Consider the following 16462-nt stretch of genomic DNA (forward strand, 5'->3'; position numbering starts at 1 on the left):
GGTGGAGGAAGCTTTGGCAGGAGGGCACCAACAGGTAGTTGCACAAAGGCAAGGCAGAGTCATGGCACTTGCAGATGTCATCCAGGAAAGCAAGCCCCAAGGAGCATAAAGCAACTGGGAGAAACCATTAAAAAAATAATAATAATAGGGACTGCTAGATGGCTCAGTGGTTGAGCATCTGCCTTCAGATCAGGGCCAGGGTTCTGGGATCGAGTCCCCCATCGGGCTCCTTGCAGGAAGCCTGCTTCTCCCTCTGCCTATGTCTCTGCCTCTCTCTCTCTGTGTCTCTCATGAATAAACAAATAAAATATTTTAAAAAATAATAATAAACTAACCAATTTTTTTTTTTATGAAAACTGACTCTGCCTTGAAAACCAATTAAATAAATGCCAGCGCGTTCTCTATTCCCAGAGCTGCAGTTGCTATTTTGGTCACTGTAATTGAGAGTAAAAATAATCTCTGCCGTGCCTGAAAAACAGCCACCAGCGACTCTATTTTAAATGATGTAGAAAAACATGAGGTGAATATGAAAACTGAAAACCCGGCCTTCTAGGGATGGCAACTGGCTCGATCCAGTTTCACTGGTGGTCCCGTGCAGTTTTCAATTTCTTGTTGGTAAATTAGATCAACCACATGTTTTCAGGGCTTTGGGGGGCCCCCAGGACGAGGGCACAGAACAGCACGCTGTCATTAAGAATGCAGTTTATGATTTCAGTTCAGGCTGCAAATTTGGGTCAGCCGTTTTGCTGTTTGGGGTCAGAGCTTCTTCCCCGAACAAAAGCAGAAAAGCCAAAGGGGAGATGACCTACAGAGAAACTCAAGAGCAGTTGCTTTTTCAGCTAGTGTCTGGACTTACATGGTGACTTGATGATTTTGTCTACTTGCCATGTACTCTGCATTTTATTGTTGGGTTTGGTGAGAAATACTTCCTCTGTACAGGAGCAGACCCAAACTTTGGGGAACTTGAACCTTCAACTCCATAGGTCCTGTTTAAGGAAAGGGATACGAAAATATCTACTTCGGCAAGTTTTACAAAAAGATACACACTGCCCCTCACAGAGGCTGGGAAGGGCCTTGGCAGGGGAGTGGCCCTGAATCTTAAGCTTCGTTACTTTCCTGAAAATCTACTCCTGAACCCCTAGAAGGTGGGATTCATGTTGCTTCTCTGGGAAGAAAGGGATGTGGCAGGAACCCCAGGAAGTGCTGGTCCGGAAGGACCTTAAAGTCAATCCTGATGTTATATAGATGGATAGATGAGGAAACAAGACTCAGAGAGGGTAAGACCCAACCTCATGAGTGTAAGAATTAGCATTTGAATCCGCTTCTGTTCACCTCAAGTTTCAGGCTGATGTTTCTCTGCTATATTTCAGGATACCTTGTAAAACCAGAGAAAATAGTAGGAGTCGACACAATGCAGTCTCTTTTACCATCCAGAGGTATACAGAAAGTCACCAACAGACATGTAACCAGGTGACTACGCAACACAATAGGGTCTCTGAGAGAGGGAGGATGAGTGAGGAGTGCCATCATTCCGCCCTCCCTCTGTCCTCTTTTCAGAGGCTTACAAGCTGCATGCCTTCTTTTTTTTTTAATCCAAAGTACAAAACAACATTCATATCCACTAATGCAGTCCTCTTGCTCCCTTCAAGTAGGTTCTTATTCCAGTGTTGTTTCTGTAGTAGCCATTTTTAGAAACACGCTTTTGGGCTAACATTTTGTCAGTTTGAGTCACCCAAAAAAGTCAGTGCCTTAGGGTGTTTTTCTGTCTGTCTTCCTCCCTTCTTCCCGTTTTTTCTACCCTCTCCCTTCCTTCCTTTCTATCTTCCATCTATATTTTTAAACTAAAAAAAAATCTTGTCTACCAGGTTTGATGCTTAGAGATATTTGGATAATTCTCCAAATCAAGACCATGGTTGGTATCATGAAAATATGAAAAATAATTTGGTACAGATTTTGAAGAACACTACTTTTTTTTTTTACCTAAACCCTATGGGAGAATGTTAAACAATTAGTCATAGTTGGGGGCCCTGAGACGTTAAACTCTTGGCTATTAGAGCTGAGTGTTGAAGCATGTCTGCTGGCCCCTGGATCAACACTCTTTCCCCTGGCCACCAACCTTTGCTTCATACAGTCATTCCCACCCATGTCTGTATTAAATTCTTGGAGGGTCTATCTTTGTGTCCCCAGCCTACCTACAGTGGGGAGTAGGGGTGGGGTCATGAAACCAAAGCCAGGGAAGTGCAGACCAATGCCACCCAGCAGCCCCCATGGATTGCTGAGAACCAGCAGCTGCCCAGGAATAGCTCTGGAGAAAGAGGTAAGGTCCTTGCTGGTGTTCTTTTCCCCACCACAGAATGGTTGGAAGCCTGTTTGTGTTTCCCATGTGTTTCTTCCTCTCTCCTCTAGTCCACAAGTTTGGTTCTTCTCTCAATTATCCATTTCTCTCCCACCACACTCCCTAATCCCTTCCTGCAGAATAATTTGTATACGTACCCATACACATTGCTTTACATTTCATTTCAACATGGGCTCTACTCCCATTTCTGCCCTCAGAACTCCTACTATCCTTGTTTGTACCAGAATAAGCAATGTAAGCAATTAACTGCAGAAAATAGTATTGGGAGCCTTCCCTCAACAAGTCCTTCCTTATCTTATATGGTGACTTGATGATTTTGTCTACTTTCCATGTACTGGAAAGTATGATGATGATAAAATTGAGACAGACATTTGGACATTGGCATACTAATATGCCCAGAGATTAGATCCCAGGCATTTAGGTCAATTTTTTTTTTTTTTTTAGGGACTGGTCGTTGTGCTCTCTGGACATATATATATTATTTTATTTTCACCCACGTTATTTATCTTGGAGATGTCTTGTACTTAAACAAAGGTCTTCGGGAGGACAGCATGTCTTCGACTCCTGCCAAGTCAACAGGTACGGAGCTTGTGGGCTTTATACCTAGGTAGAATCAAGTTTGAAGAAGTGAGGTCTATCAACTGACTAAGTTCTGAGACATAGAGCACACCACTTAACCTCTCTGAGTCTCAGTTTCCTTATCTGAAAAGTGGAAGCATAATCACTATCTTACAGAACTGGCTTAAGACCACAGGTTTTATAGTTGCATCGAAGTTTGAGTCTTGCTCTCCCATTTACTAACTCCATGGTTCTGGGCAAATGGACTTCTCTAACCTCATTTCCTGGCTTTTATAGTATTTTATATGCTTACATAATACTTATACAATATTTTAGGATAGTATAAAATTGATTATAGGATTATTGGAAGGATTAAAATAAGTAACACATTTGGATATGGCACAAAGCAAGCAGTCAATAAATGGTAGCTATTCTTGGGATTAATGAGATGGTACATATGAAGTTCCTGGTACAATGGCTAGCCCACAGTTGAGGTTCAATAAATGTTCATTGCCTTTCTTTCCTCCCAGGTGAAAGCAGTAAAGTAAATCCTATACCTAGTGATTATCTCTCCTCCAGCCTGATGTACATATGATTAATTCTCCACTGTTCCGCCCGCTTTGCATCTGGTGACACTTCTTATAAGGACACATGTGCCCTGGAAGGAGGCCTACTAAAAAATAATAAATAGTCGCTCACATCCTATGATTTTGGAAGTGCTGAAAACTTTATGTGCTTCAGATACCTGTCCCACCACAGTCTTGGAAGTTGGAAAATTGTTTCTTCACAGGCTTTCCTCTGGGTTATGACATTAGCTCCAGAAGATTTTGTATTAAGGTGTGGTTATCTTTACTGAGCATGTCCCTATTCATTCACACATCAACATGGATGTCAGGTAAATACCTTGCAGGGTGTTTTAGAATATGGGAACAGTACATTTTAAGAAAGGAGAACAATAAAATCTTATACTGTCCAGAGGAGCAGTGATGGGCTTAAGCAGCTGGGAGGTGCCCAAGTGGGTCCAGGATACACTCTGTCTGTTTCCCCGATATGCCCAGGAACCTCCTTCCATGTGAAGGAACAGAGCTGGAGCTCCATGGAGCCTCCAAGAACTCTGTGGGTAGTGGATTCCCGCAGTGGGGACACCACTCACGGAGCCTCAGGTGGGAGCAGGTGATGTAGCTCTATCATGTCATCTAATCAGAAGCGAAGTGAAGAGTGCAAAGCTTAGGTGGAGCTTTGTGTGAAGTGGGTCCCGGAAAGAACAAAGAGCATGAGAGAGACAGAAGGAGAAGCCAGGGAGGGTCAAGTATTTAAAAAACTGATAACCCACAGAGATTAGCACCCATACAGGGGAGTCGAAACACAGAGCGATATAAAACCTGCTTAACTCATAAGTAGACTGAGACTTGGGATGTCAGTGGATAGATTGATAGCAAATAAACAAGAAATGGAAATATGAGTAGATTTTTTTAACTTAAAGAAACACAAGGGTTGGGGAACAGCAAACTATGCAGACGGAGCCCTTCTTGCACTTAAGCAGTGCTATCTAAATACTGTAGTGGCAAAACCAGACCTACGTGAGTAAGTGAGGTCTGTGTACTAGAGTACTTCTTTCTGAAGGCTTTTCACTCACCAGAGCTTAATTGGGGTTATTTCAATATTTCTGAAGTCGCTATGTAAACAGGGATATTGCAAATGATTTGTAATTCCCACGTCACAAATGGGATAATGAGGACACAGGGAGATTATGACTTGTGTCATAGATGTACACCTTCCTTGTACCTCTGTAAGTCTGAAATCCAATTTACTGTTCAGATGTGCAAATACAACATGCATATCATTATGATTAATGTTCCACAGAAGAAACCTGGTGAGGCAGCAAAAGGGTTGCTTTCTTAACCATAATTAGAGTGGCTGCAGAGGGATATTGTGATATATGAAAAATACATATAGAGTAACTGACATGTATAAAATGGAGAAGTTGGAGGTCTTTTAGGAATTACACAGAACAGAAATTGATCCTTTCCTGCCAAAAGCTAGGAGATGCTTTAAAGCTCTTTCTCCTACCACAGTGAGACATTTTAGAGCAGTCATTCTGTGGACTCACAGGAGAGTTGTGTTTACAGCGTTTGTATCGATGACAGTAACCAATAGCACTTACGGAATTATTACTGTGTGCCATGCTGTGTGCTCTATATAGCTTATCCCTTCGTATATAATTGGAATCTATAAAGTGACAAGTAAAAATAGACGTGGATTCGGTGCTTAAAAAAAACTAGTCTTTGAGTAACTACAGAAAGGTTTGAAATTCTTGGAAATTTGTAGGTAAATCCTGATACCCACCAGTGATGTGTGGTGTGGTTTGTAGGCACAGAAGTAGTGCAACAAGAATCGGCAGATGACTTCAAAATAGGGCAACAGAACTCCAGAACCAGAGCAGAGACCTGGCCCTTGGCCACATCTCTTATTAGCGAGACATTACCAGTTAAGACGAGAGTCGTATCATAGCTGAATGAGTGTTGTGGATGTGGGTTGTTTCATGCAAATTCCTACTTAAGTTCATCTAAGAATAAACTCTGCTTAATTCATGATACAATTCTATGTTCTTTCATGGTTTTTTATGAAGTCTCAACTTGAAAGAACATCGATCATTCTTAGCTACTGGATGCAGCTGTTGATGAGGGCCCAGATTTTGGCTCTGTATGTTGTAGATCATATTCATTGACTTGGAGAGATGTTTACAATGTACTGTGAGTGACATAAGCAGAATAGAAAACACCATGTGTGACATGATTCCATTTTGTACATTTTATAGAGCAAACAAAAAAGACAAAACCCTAAACACTGTTGTGTATTAGTGTCAAAAAATGGGAAACAGAAGCGCCTGGGTGGCTCAGTCAGTTAAGCATCCGACTCTTGATTTTGGCTCAGGTCATGATCTCAGGGTCATGGGATCCAGCCCCAAGTTGGGGCTCTGTGCTTAGCATGGAGGCTGCTTAAGACACTCTCTTTCCCTCTGCCCTTCCCTTCTCCACTTCACCCTCACCTCCTGAGGTCTCTCTCTCTCTCTCTCTTGGAAAAAAAGCGGGGGGTGGGGGGGGTGGGGGGTGGGGGGGCGGGGGGAGAGGGAGAAGAAAATGAAAGTCCTTGAAGCAGTAGTTAAAGAAATTCAGTCATATGCATATGCAACCACTAAAAATGTGGTTGTAGAAAAATATTTCTCAATACTTACAGTGTTCATCATTTATTGTTAAAAAGAATAAAACATGGTCCAAAATAGTTTGATCCCTTTTTCTTATAAAAGGAAATGTATACACAGACAAAACATTTCTAAATACAGATCCAAATACATTACCATGTTTGCTCTGGATGGGGAGATTGCAGTTGTTTTTTTAAATAAAATTCAAAGAGACTTTATTTTTATGAACAGTTTGAGATTTGCAGACAATAGAGGGAACTTCTCAGTGTTATTTAATTTATCTTTGGACTCTTCTATCTTGTTTCTTATCTGTAAAATAAAGACAACCAGTTAAAGATTTAGTCATACTCATTATGTAGTTTCATGTGGCTTTTACAGCTCATCTCCACCGGTGGGATAATCAAATTCAGAACACACTGAAATATTAAACACATTGAAAATAGTCTCTGTGATTTGGATGTAGCTTCAATTTTATGACTTAAAAAAAAAAAATCTTGCTTCATTTTAAGCCAGCCTGCTAACCAGCAGGGGCCTTTCTCTAGCTCCAGCGGTTTCTCAACTATCAGGAAATTCTCCTGGTCAGTTACCATGGCAGCAGCACCAACTCAACTTCCCCGATTCAAAGTGTCATTTGTCTTTCCTACCAAATCCCAATCTCTCCGCCAACGTGAGACAAATTAAACAGCATAGCATGATATTCTTTGCCCCAGAAGAAATGAGAAGATGAGGAAAGTGCCTTTACCAAGTGACCTCTTTACTAAGAGATCACATAGGGTAGGGGTTGAGTGTTTGGACATCTGACAGCCACTTAAAACTAGGTCTCAATCCCAGCCCTGCCATATCCTTACTGTCAGGCTACACAGAGCTTGTTAAAACCTCCGTGACTCAGTTCTATCATCTGAGAAACAGAATAATAATAGAATAATAACCTAATAGGGTATATAATAGTCTACAAAATAATAGGGTGGGTTTGAGGTTGAAAGATCTGGTGTGTAAAGCACTGAATGTGATGTCTGGCACAGTCAATATAGCCGATGGCTACTTACACATGCAGTTGTGATCACATCTGAAAGTCCCCAGATGCTTAAAATTGGATACTTTCTATGAAGCTTGTGTATTAGAGGCATCTCAAAGTGGGAAAAATGAAGTATCAGGCTACTGGTCTTTTGAGAATAATATATATGGGAGGGTAAAGGCAACAAAGAATTATATTTGGGTAAATTATTTGCTGTTTTGCTTGTGAAATTATGACTAGGTGTGTTAATAAAAGAATTAAACTATAAATGACTCTCGGAAATATTGTTATAAACTTTGACCTCTGATATTATCCCTATTAACATGACTTACTGAATACCTTTGGATGTTGCATGTCTGTTAATTTTTCTATTGCACTAAAGTTAAATTTAAAATAGATAATATTGGGGTTCCTGGCTAGCTCAGTCAGTACAGTGGGCGGCTCTTGATTGCGGGGGTTGTGAGTTTGAGCTCCACGTTGGGCACAGAGATTACTTAAAAATAAATAAAAATAAATAAAAATAAAAGAGATATCATCAAAACTGTTTTTACTGGGTGAATCTGTATCATAAAATGATTTTCGAAGCACAAGCTATCACATGACTTTTCTGAACACAGGTCACTGAAAATCCAACCCGCATTGAAACTGTAGCAGCATTTCTCATCGTTTGTTCTGAAAGGACAAACAATGAAAGGTTTCTGTCAGGTGCTGGCCTACCATTCCAAATGTTCTCTGTAGTTGCATGATTGGAGAGTGTGTTAGGACTCAAATATTCAGTCATATGGACTCTCTAAGGATTTCTTCTATCTGGACGATGAGGTGGTACCTCCAAGGGAACCTGACCTTCCAAACTTGAAGCCATTGCTTTTGATTCACTTCTTTTAAGTAGGGGTGTGAGAATAATGATATGTTACAATGAATTCTGTTTAGGGTTTGTCAACAGTGACAAAGGGAAGCCAAAGCCCTTGCAACTTGTGACCATAGTCACAGTTTGCAAATCTGTGAGCCATTGAACTAACTGCCGAAAATTCGGAGTAACTGTCTTCAAGTCCAAGTACTACCATGGGGGAGAGACTATTTACAAATAGTGTTTCTCATACAGCTGGGTGGAATTGAGGGTCATTCACTTATGTTCAGCATTTCCAAAGGTTAACAATGTGAATCATGAAACTAACACTGGCATCACATGGCTGCAGGATGTCACCACATCAAACACCCGGCTGGCGTCAGGGAAGAAGGCCTGATGTCATTGTATGTTTGGCCTATATGTTTTCTTAACCCAACAGCTAGCTTCCTGTGAAACTTAGTAAATCTGAGTGGAATGTCTCCCTAGACTACATGTAGATCTTCCAGGATAACTCTTCCATCTTAGCTATGCTACTGAGAATCATATAAATGCCCATCAGGAAAAGTATCTGAATTATACAAATGAGAGAACAGGGGAAACATTTGCTGAGTGGCATAATATACAGATCATAGTGAGCTGGGGAGCAATTAGAATAAAAGTTACATTAGCCAAGTCAAATCCCAGTTTGGGTTTCTGTCACAATTACACAACACCCAGTTCCAAGTGTTATATCTGCAGCAACCAACTTTGTGAGCTACGACCTGCCTCAGGCTTATGCTCCAGATTTGGCACCTTGTGTCTCGCGTGCTATTTGCATATAATACTCTCTCTCTCTCTTTTTTAAGAGCTTTAGAAATTGGAATTACCCAATAAGTACAGCCCTGCTATTGCATTGTGAGATCTAATACTTTTAATCTTCAAGAATTTATAGCCCGACCTGAGGTGAGTGATTAAAAATAGAAAAACTGAAGACGTGTGTTATTTAGATCACTGTTTTTACTGAGTTCTCTAAGGCAAATGCTGGGCTTCCTTGGAAGCCAACGTGGTCATCGGATCTGCCCTACCACTTCCAGACTGTGCCAAAATAGAGTTTCCATGCCTTCTCCATCTTTCGAATTCTTAGATTTGGTAGATAAAGAATTTTTTGCCAAACCTTTAAAAGGTTTGGCAAAACCTTTAAGTTTTCTGGAAGGAGCTGCAGGCTTTTATTCAGCATTTAGCCCCAGTGCCTACATGGTGCCTGCAGCAGACTGAAAGTTAGTTCCTCTCAAAAGGCATCTGTTGGAACCCAATTCTCAATATGATGGTATCTGGAGGCTGGGCCTTTGGGAGGTGCTTAGGTCATGAGGGTGGAGCCTTCAAAAATGGAATTAGTGGCCTTATAAAAGAGACCCCAGAGAGCTCTTTTGTCCCTTCTGCCATGTGAGGATACAGCCAGAAGAGACACAGCCAGAAGACGGCCGTCTATGAACCAGGAAGTGGGTTCTTAACCAGACTACGAATCTGCTGGCGCCTTGATCTTGGACTTCCCAGCCTCCAGAACTATGAGAAGTAAATTTCTGTGGTTTATAAGGCACCCAGTCTATGGTATTTTGTTAGAGAAGTCCAAATGGACTAAGACAATACCCCAAGAGTAGTGGACATTGAGGTATCTTGATTGAACCAATGGGTGCATTTAGATTTGCCAACATGAAGTAAACTGACCTTGAAAGCTCAGTACGTATTTATTCATTGGCTGATTAGCAAATAGATTATTTTGTAAATAAACTGGTCACATTGCTTTTACCCTTCAAATGATCACATCATGTCCACAGATCATAATCAAAGCATGGGAATTATGTGAATTAGGAATAAATTACAATTTAAAAGAAGCAAAAAAGTGCCCTGAATGGCTAAGTGACTTGGGTTGTTCACTGGTGAGGAATGTGGTTCCTTCCAAGGAGGTGTCTTAGCTGATGCCTGCTGGGCCGGACTCCTCTACATCCAATGGCTCTGTTACTAAGGGGAGCAACCACTAACTCAACGAATGACTGAGCTAGCTCCAAGGTCAGGGGCTGGAAGACATGACCCTTATGGACCCTCACATCCCTGAAATGTTCTAAATCCATAAAAACCCACACAATAAGACAAAACAGCTGCTCTTGGAAGCTGTATTTTCTGTGAAAAAAAAAATTCATCAAGTTGTTACTTGTTGAAAAGACAAAATCAAAAAAAGAAAATCGTGATGGCCCTTTTTCTTTACTTTTCTACTGGTTGGTTGGCTGTCATTTGCTTGGCCCAAACCTGGTTTTGCAGCTTAGTCTGAGGAGCAGGGGCTAGGTTTCTGCCCCCAACCCTTGTCTGCTTGCTGATGCTGGTGGGGAGGCTTTTGCGTTTGTTTCCATGTTGGCTGACCTTTGGGCTTGGGTTCTGGAGCTTGCAGTGTCCCTCACGGGGTCGGGACACATCCTGGAAGCGGCCTGGCAGTTGACTCCCCCCACGTTCCCTGCGGGTGAACTCAGGCAACCAACAACTCGGTGACTCCAACAGATGTTTTTGTCTCTAACCCTTGGGCACCTTGCCCTGCTGTCTTGCATACAGAGGGTGATGCCTGGCACCCTGCCCAACGCCACCAGGAATGAGCACAGCCCCAGGGAGTACTGCCAAATTGTGTCGGCGAGCTGCTTTCTGGGAGCCAAGTGGCCACCAGATAAATGCACTGGTCTGCTTCCTCAGGACGCTGTCGAGGGGATACTTGCTGGAGTATCTTACTGCTTTATGCAGCTGTCAGTTCTCTACATTCTGTGTTTTAAGCCATTTTGTTTACACATTGCATTTGCCTCATTGTGCAATTGTGGTGACCAGAGGGCTTCACTGGCCAGAAGCCATAGGTTTCATGGCCTTGTCTGTAGCAAAATATTAGTGGGAAAACATGCTGCCCCGAGTGTATTCTGGTTCAACCCTTAAGATTGAAGTCACCTAAACAATAAATAAGAAATAAACCTCTGCCAGTCAACCCAGCTGACATACACCCACTTTTGGTAAGAGCCTGGCGCAGTGGAAAAGCACTGAGTTTGTAGGCAGAAAGCGTGGCTGTGGGTCCCAGCTCACCATTTATAAGCTGAGCCCTTTACAGGATTTCAATTTATTTTTAATTCCTTCTGATTCCTATTTTTAACAGATTTCATTTGCATTGAAGCCTTTCTCTAACTGAAAAGGATATAGGAGTGAATGGATGTATCGCTTGACCAAGGTAGTCCGTCTCCTTGAGCCTTGACTTCCTCACCTGTATAATAGAATTGATTAATTCCTTCCGTAAACAATCAGTGAGTATTTCCCCTCTGCTGGGCGCTGGCCTGGGTCCTGGGGGATGTGCTGGGGAAGAAGACTGAGGCTTGTCCTAACAGAGCTCTTGGTCCACTGGCCAGAGCCATTGTGCAGAGGTAAATCTTAAAGCAAAGAACATAGTGCCCTTACAGAGATAACAACCCAGAGCCTTTGGAATACCTGGCCAAAGCAACTCACTCTGCTGGGAAAGTCAAGCTCCATCCACAGATGAAGCTGAGTCTAGAAAGATGAGCGGGGGTTGTGTCAAGCTACGAGGAAGTGAGGCGTGGAGCAGGAGCCAGGGAAATGTGTTTGGAACAAAGTAGAAAACATATTTTGGGCACAAAAGGACAATGAAAGAATACCTGGAAACAGGGAGATGCTGCTCCCTGGGGAAGGTAGAGCACTGGAGAACCAAATGCATCTGCAGTGAGGCGTTGTGGCTGCAGGAGCAGTAGAACGAGTATTACCAAGATCACAATATGATGTAATGATGAAGAGTAAAGAAATAGCGCCTTAGGCTGCATTAATACACAAGAAAGGTAATTGTTTGGTGGCACTTTTCATTTAAATAAACAAAAACAACCCACAAAACCCAAAACCCTTTTCTTCAAAGAGGAAATATCTTCACGTGTTTCCAATGCCACAAAGTGTGAAAGTGCGTTTATTGGAAATTTCTCCTTCCCATCTCATCCTGTATCAACCTGATTCCTATCTCCCTCAGAAAGTAAGCATTGGTGCTTGCTCTGGCTTATCTGTCGAAGGCCTTTATTGGTTATGAACATTTCTTTTCTTTAAAAACAAATGACAGCATTATGTATAACATTCCATGACTTCGCACTTTGCTTTTTAAAATTTAACAGAGTATTTTAGTAATCATTTACTGTCTATTCTTCATTTATAGTTGTATCATATCCCATTATGTGTCCTAGGTAATAAATCCCCGGCTAATGAGTAGTTAGATTGTTTCCTTTTTTTTCCCCTTTGACAAGCTTGCTTTGGGAAATAATCTTAAACATAAATAAATTTTTATATGTGTAAGTATCTCTGTAGGATAAATTCTTAGAAATGGATAGAAATTCCTCGAATTGATAAATTAAAATGATGTGAATTTTTGAAATTCTGTAGTTTCTGCTTAATTTTTCTCCCCATAGGTTGAACAGTTTTACATTCCTACCAGCAATGCCTAAGAGTAACTGTCCCTCCCCATTCTCACCAACAGGTGTTCTCAGACATGGAGTTCTAGAAGAGAAAACTATTATCTCAGTGTAGTTTCCATGGCCACTCCTTCCATGAGGGGAGGATACACATATTTCTAGGCTTATAAGTCATTCAGATTTCTTTTTCCATGCATTCTCATCCACATGCTGTCTAGTGTTACATCATGTTAAGTGTATTACTCAGTTAAAGTTAAGCCCTTCTCAGGCTCTACAAGGCTCTATGACCTGGTATCTAGGCATCTGAGAATTTAACACGGACTGAAAAATTGAGGGAACAATTTATGAAAGAAGATGATAAAATTGGGAAAATGATGCCAAAGCCTTCCAGATGTGAGGGTCTGGCACTCACTCTTCCTTTGAAGGCTTCCACATAATGGGAATGTCTCCTTAGGAATGTATTTGGATTTCACAATGGAAACGAGGAAGCAATATTTGCATTATGAAAACTTATGTTATCTTCCGCTTTGATAGAAACCAACTTTTACCCCACAAAGTAGTAAAGATTGTGTTACAGGTTCAAGAGCAAGTGATTTTTTTATAGGGACCAAGTGAGGGTTATATTAGCAAAGTGAAATGGAATACTGACTCAATTTTCTGGATTTCTCTGACTACCAGCTAACTACTGCATCTGCTACATGCATGTGATAGAGTTAAAATAACTTTTTTTAAGTTTAAAATAACTACGGCAATCAGTTGTTCTCCGGTATTCATTCTGTTCTTCGGCTCAACTGGAATTTTTCCTGGACACAAAGAATCTTGCCCCAGATAAATTAAGTCACTTCTTGTCAGCCCCCTTTGCAATGTGATTTTATTCAAGCAAAGGTATGTGAGCAGAAATGATATATGGTACATTCGAGTCCAAAAGATTGCATATGAATCTCCATTGTATTTCCTCCTTTATGCTGGTTGGGATATAGATGCGATGTCAGGAGCTAGAGAAGCCAACTTGGACCCAGAGATAGAAAACATATTGGAGTCTTGAACTTCTATGTAAAACCTTCTTTTTTAAATTACCATATGTCTGAGTCTTTTGATCACAGCATCTTAGCCTGTATCCCCAAAAGTGCAATATACCTTTGCTTCATGATAAACTTCCCTGGAACATAGTGCCTTAAAACAGCAATTGTATATGAGCTCTTGTTACTGTGGTTTGTCAATTTAGGCTATGCTGTAGCTGGGAAATCTTTTTACTAGTTTTGCCACAGTTCACTCACATGACTACAGGTAACTGGTGAATCTTCTAGGGGATCACTGACTCTGTATGGTCTTACTCATATGATTGACAGTTAGCTGGGGCAATGGCAGCAAGGGACCCATGTGTCCCTAGCTGTTAGCAAGAGGTCTCAGCTTCTTTACACTGTGGCTAAAATTTCAAATACAGCAAGAGATAGCAAGCCCCAGTGATCATTCACTTTTCACACCTCTGTTATATGTCATAGCTGGTAATGTCACATTGGCTAAAGCAAATCACATGGCCAAACCCTGAGTAGATGTGGGAGGGGACTAACCAAGGCTGTATGTTTTCAGGACGGTTTATCAACACCCTTTTGATATTTGGGCCTGGGTAATTCTTTGTGGTGGGAGCAACTCTGTCATTGTAGGATGTTCAGCAGTATCCCTGACTCCTACCCATCAAATGTCAATGACAGCCCTCTCCACAGCCCCTAGGTCATGATAACCAAATATGTCTCTAGACACTGCCAATCGGGGTTACAAAATTACCTTCATTGCAGAGTCACTTGTTTATAGGGAGATATGAATCTGGTATAAATCAGTAGAGGTTATTGATGCAACAGCCTACCCCATACAACACTTGATGTAGTACCTTTCCTTGCCCCATTGTTAACTTTGCATTCTGAAGTCATGCTGATTATTTATATTGAAATGTGTGTGTATTTGAAAAGCTGTTCTTTGGTTCAGGGATTCAGCGCTTCTGTTCAGAGCTTCATTGTTTGTGATTCTGACTTTTAGACTTAGACCTGGCTGGCATAGAATTGACCACATGTGTTAGAAACTATTATGTATTACGATAGATTGGATTAGGGTACCTAAATCCTAGTTTCCTCTCTGCAGCACACTTTTCCCATTGCCATATGACTTAATTACACCTCACAGGAGGCAGATACATATTCTTGCTTCACGGTTTTTGGGCCTGACCATGTGACTTGTTTTGGCCAATAGAAGGTATAAGAGACAGAATGCTGATTCTGAGCAGAGGTTTCAAAACCGTGTTTCTGCTGGTTCCTCTTGTGCTTCCGCTTCCTTTCATGAAGATAGCATGTCCTAGATAGGAACCCTTGTTTCCTTTAGGAAAAAACTTGTGGAGCAGACCTGAACTTGACCTAGAATCTGGAACAGAGCTACCCAAGCTTACTCAAAGACACTAAGTGAGAAATGAAGACTCATTGTTGTAAGACTTTAATATTTTGGAATTAATTATAGCATTATCACAGCCAAAGTTTGACTAAAACAATTTCTATTTTAAAACTTCTATCAAATCATTTTTATTTAAAAAAAAAAAGTGCATAACCAGGGTGCCTGGATGGCTCAGTCAGTTAAGTGTCTACCCCCAGCTCAGGTCATGATCTCAGGGTCCTGGGATCGAGCCCCACGTTGGACTCCCTGCTCAGCAAGGAGTCTGCTTCTTCCTGTCCCCCCTGCTCATGCTCTCTCTCTCAAATAAATAAATAAAATCTTTTTTTAGAAAAGCACATAACCATTGTAGAAAAATTAGAAAACGAAGAGAAGAAAAGTCACCTTTAATTCCACTGTCCAGATGAAAGCCCTCATCAACATTTTGATTTGCATATTTCCAGATTTTTTGGTGTATATTAATTTATTCTTTCATTCAACAAATAGATTTTGATCTGCTTACCAAAAAGGTGGGTGCAGCTAGATACAGCAGTGTCTAAGATAGACATACCCCTGCCCTCAAGGAGATTATATTCAGGTGGGAAAGTAACATGAACAATTCTGAAGCAATCGAATATTCATTTACAATCTTCTAAGTATTATGAGAGGGGAATACAGTGTGGTAGGACAGTGTCTAACAAGGGCATGAGGTAGTCTGAGGTCAGGAAAGGCTTTCCTAAAGAGATAATATGGTAAGCATGTTACAATGTATTTCATACATGTAATACATAGTGTTTCATATATTATAATAATTACGTAATTTCATGCAGTATAAACATATTTCTCAGATACATAAATATAATACAGATATTGCCTAGTACATTCTCTTCAATAGACAATACAAAATGAGACAGTGTGGTACTGGCACAAAAACAGACACATAGATCAATGGAACAGAATAGAGAATCCAGAAGTGGACCCTGAACTTTATGGGCAACTAATATTCGATAAAGGAGGAAAGACTATCCATTGGAAGAAAGACAGTCTCTTCAATAAATGGTGCTGGGAAAATTGGACATCCACATGCAGAAGAATGAAACTAGACCACTCTCTTTCACCAGACACAAAGATAAACTCAAAATGGATGAAAGATCTAAATGTGAGACAAAATTCCATCAAAATTCCATCAAAATCCTAGAACACAGGCAACACCCTTTTTGAACTCGGCCATAGTAACTTCTTGCAAGATACATCCACGAAGGCAAAAGAAACAAAAGCAAAAATGAACTATTGGGACTTCATCAAGATAAGAAGCTTTTGCACAGCAAAGGATACAGTCAACAAAACTCAAAGACAACCTACAGAATGGGAGAAGATATTTGCAAATGACATATCAGATAAAGGGCTAGTTTCCAAGATCTATAAAGAACTTATTAAACTCAACACCAAAGAAACAAACAATCCAATCATGAAATGGGCAAAAGACATGAACAGAAATCTCACAGAGGAAGACATAGACATGGCCAACATGCATATGAGAAAATGCTCTGCATCACTTGCCATCAGGGAATATCTTTCCACATTAATAAATATTTTTACAGCATCA

General features: G+C 40.9%; 2 long non-coding RNA genes across 2 annotated transcripts in view; one reads left to right on the forward strand and one right to left on the reverse strand.

Moving 5' to 3' along the window:
- Positions 1-3619, forward strand: part of LOC140608423 (uncharacterized) — a 66980-nt gene extending 63361 nt beyond the window's left edge. The window contains exons 4-5 of the long non-coding RNA XR_012010455.1: positions 2801-2935; positions 3445-3619. This is a non-coding gene — a long non-coding RNA (uncharacterized lncRNA). The remainder of the gene's footprint in view (positions 1-2800; positions 2936-3444) is intronic.
- Positions 3620-6156: 2537 nt separating this feature from the next.
- Positions 6157-12509, reverse strand: LOC140608424 (uncharacterized). The gene is made up of 3 exons (XR_012010456.1): positions 12462-12509; positions 11650-11805; positions 6157-6425 (listed from the first exon to the last, which is right to left on the reverse strand). It is a non-coding gene; the product is annotated as an uncharacterized lncRNA (long non-coding RNA).
- Between the last annotated feature and the right edge of the window lie 3953 nt (positions 12510-16462).

The sequence above is a fragment of the Canis lupus genome, chromosome 17 (assembly GCF_048164855.1).
Source record: "Canis lupus baileyi chromosome 17, mCanLup2.hap1, whole genome shotgun sequence".
NCBI classification, from domain to species: Eukaryota; Metazoa; Chordata; class Mammalia; order Carnivora; family Canidae; genus Canis; species Canis lupus.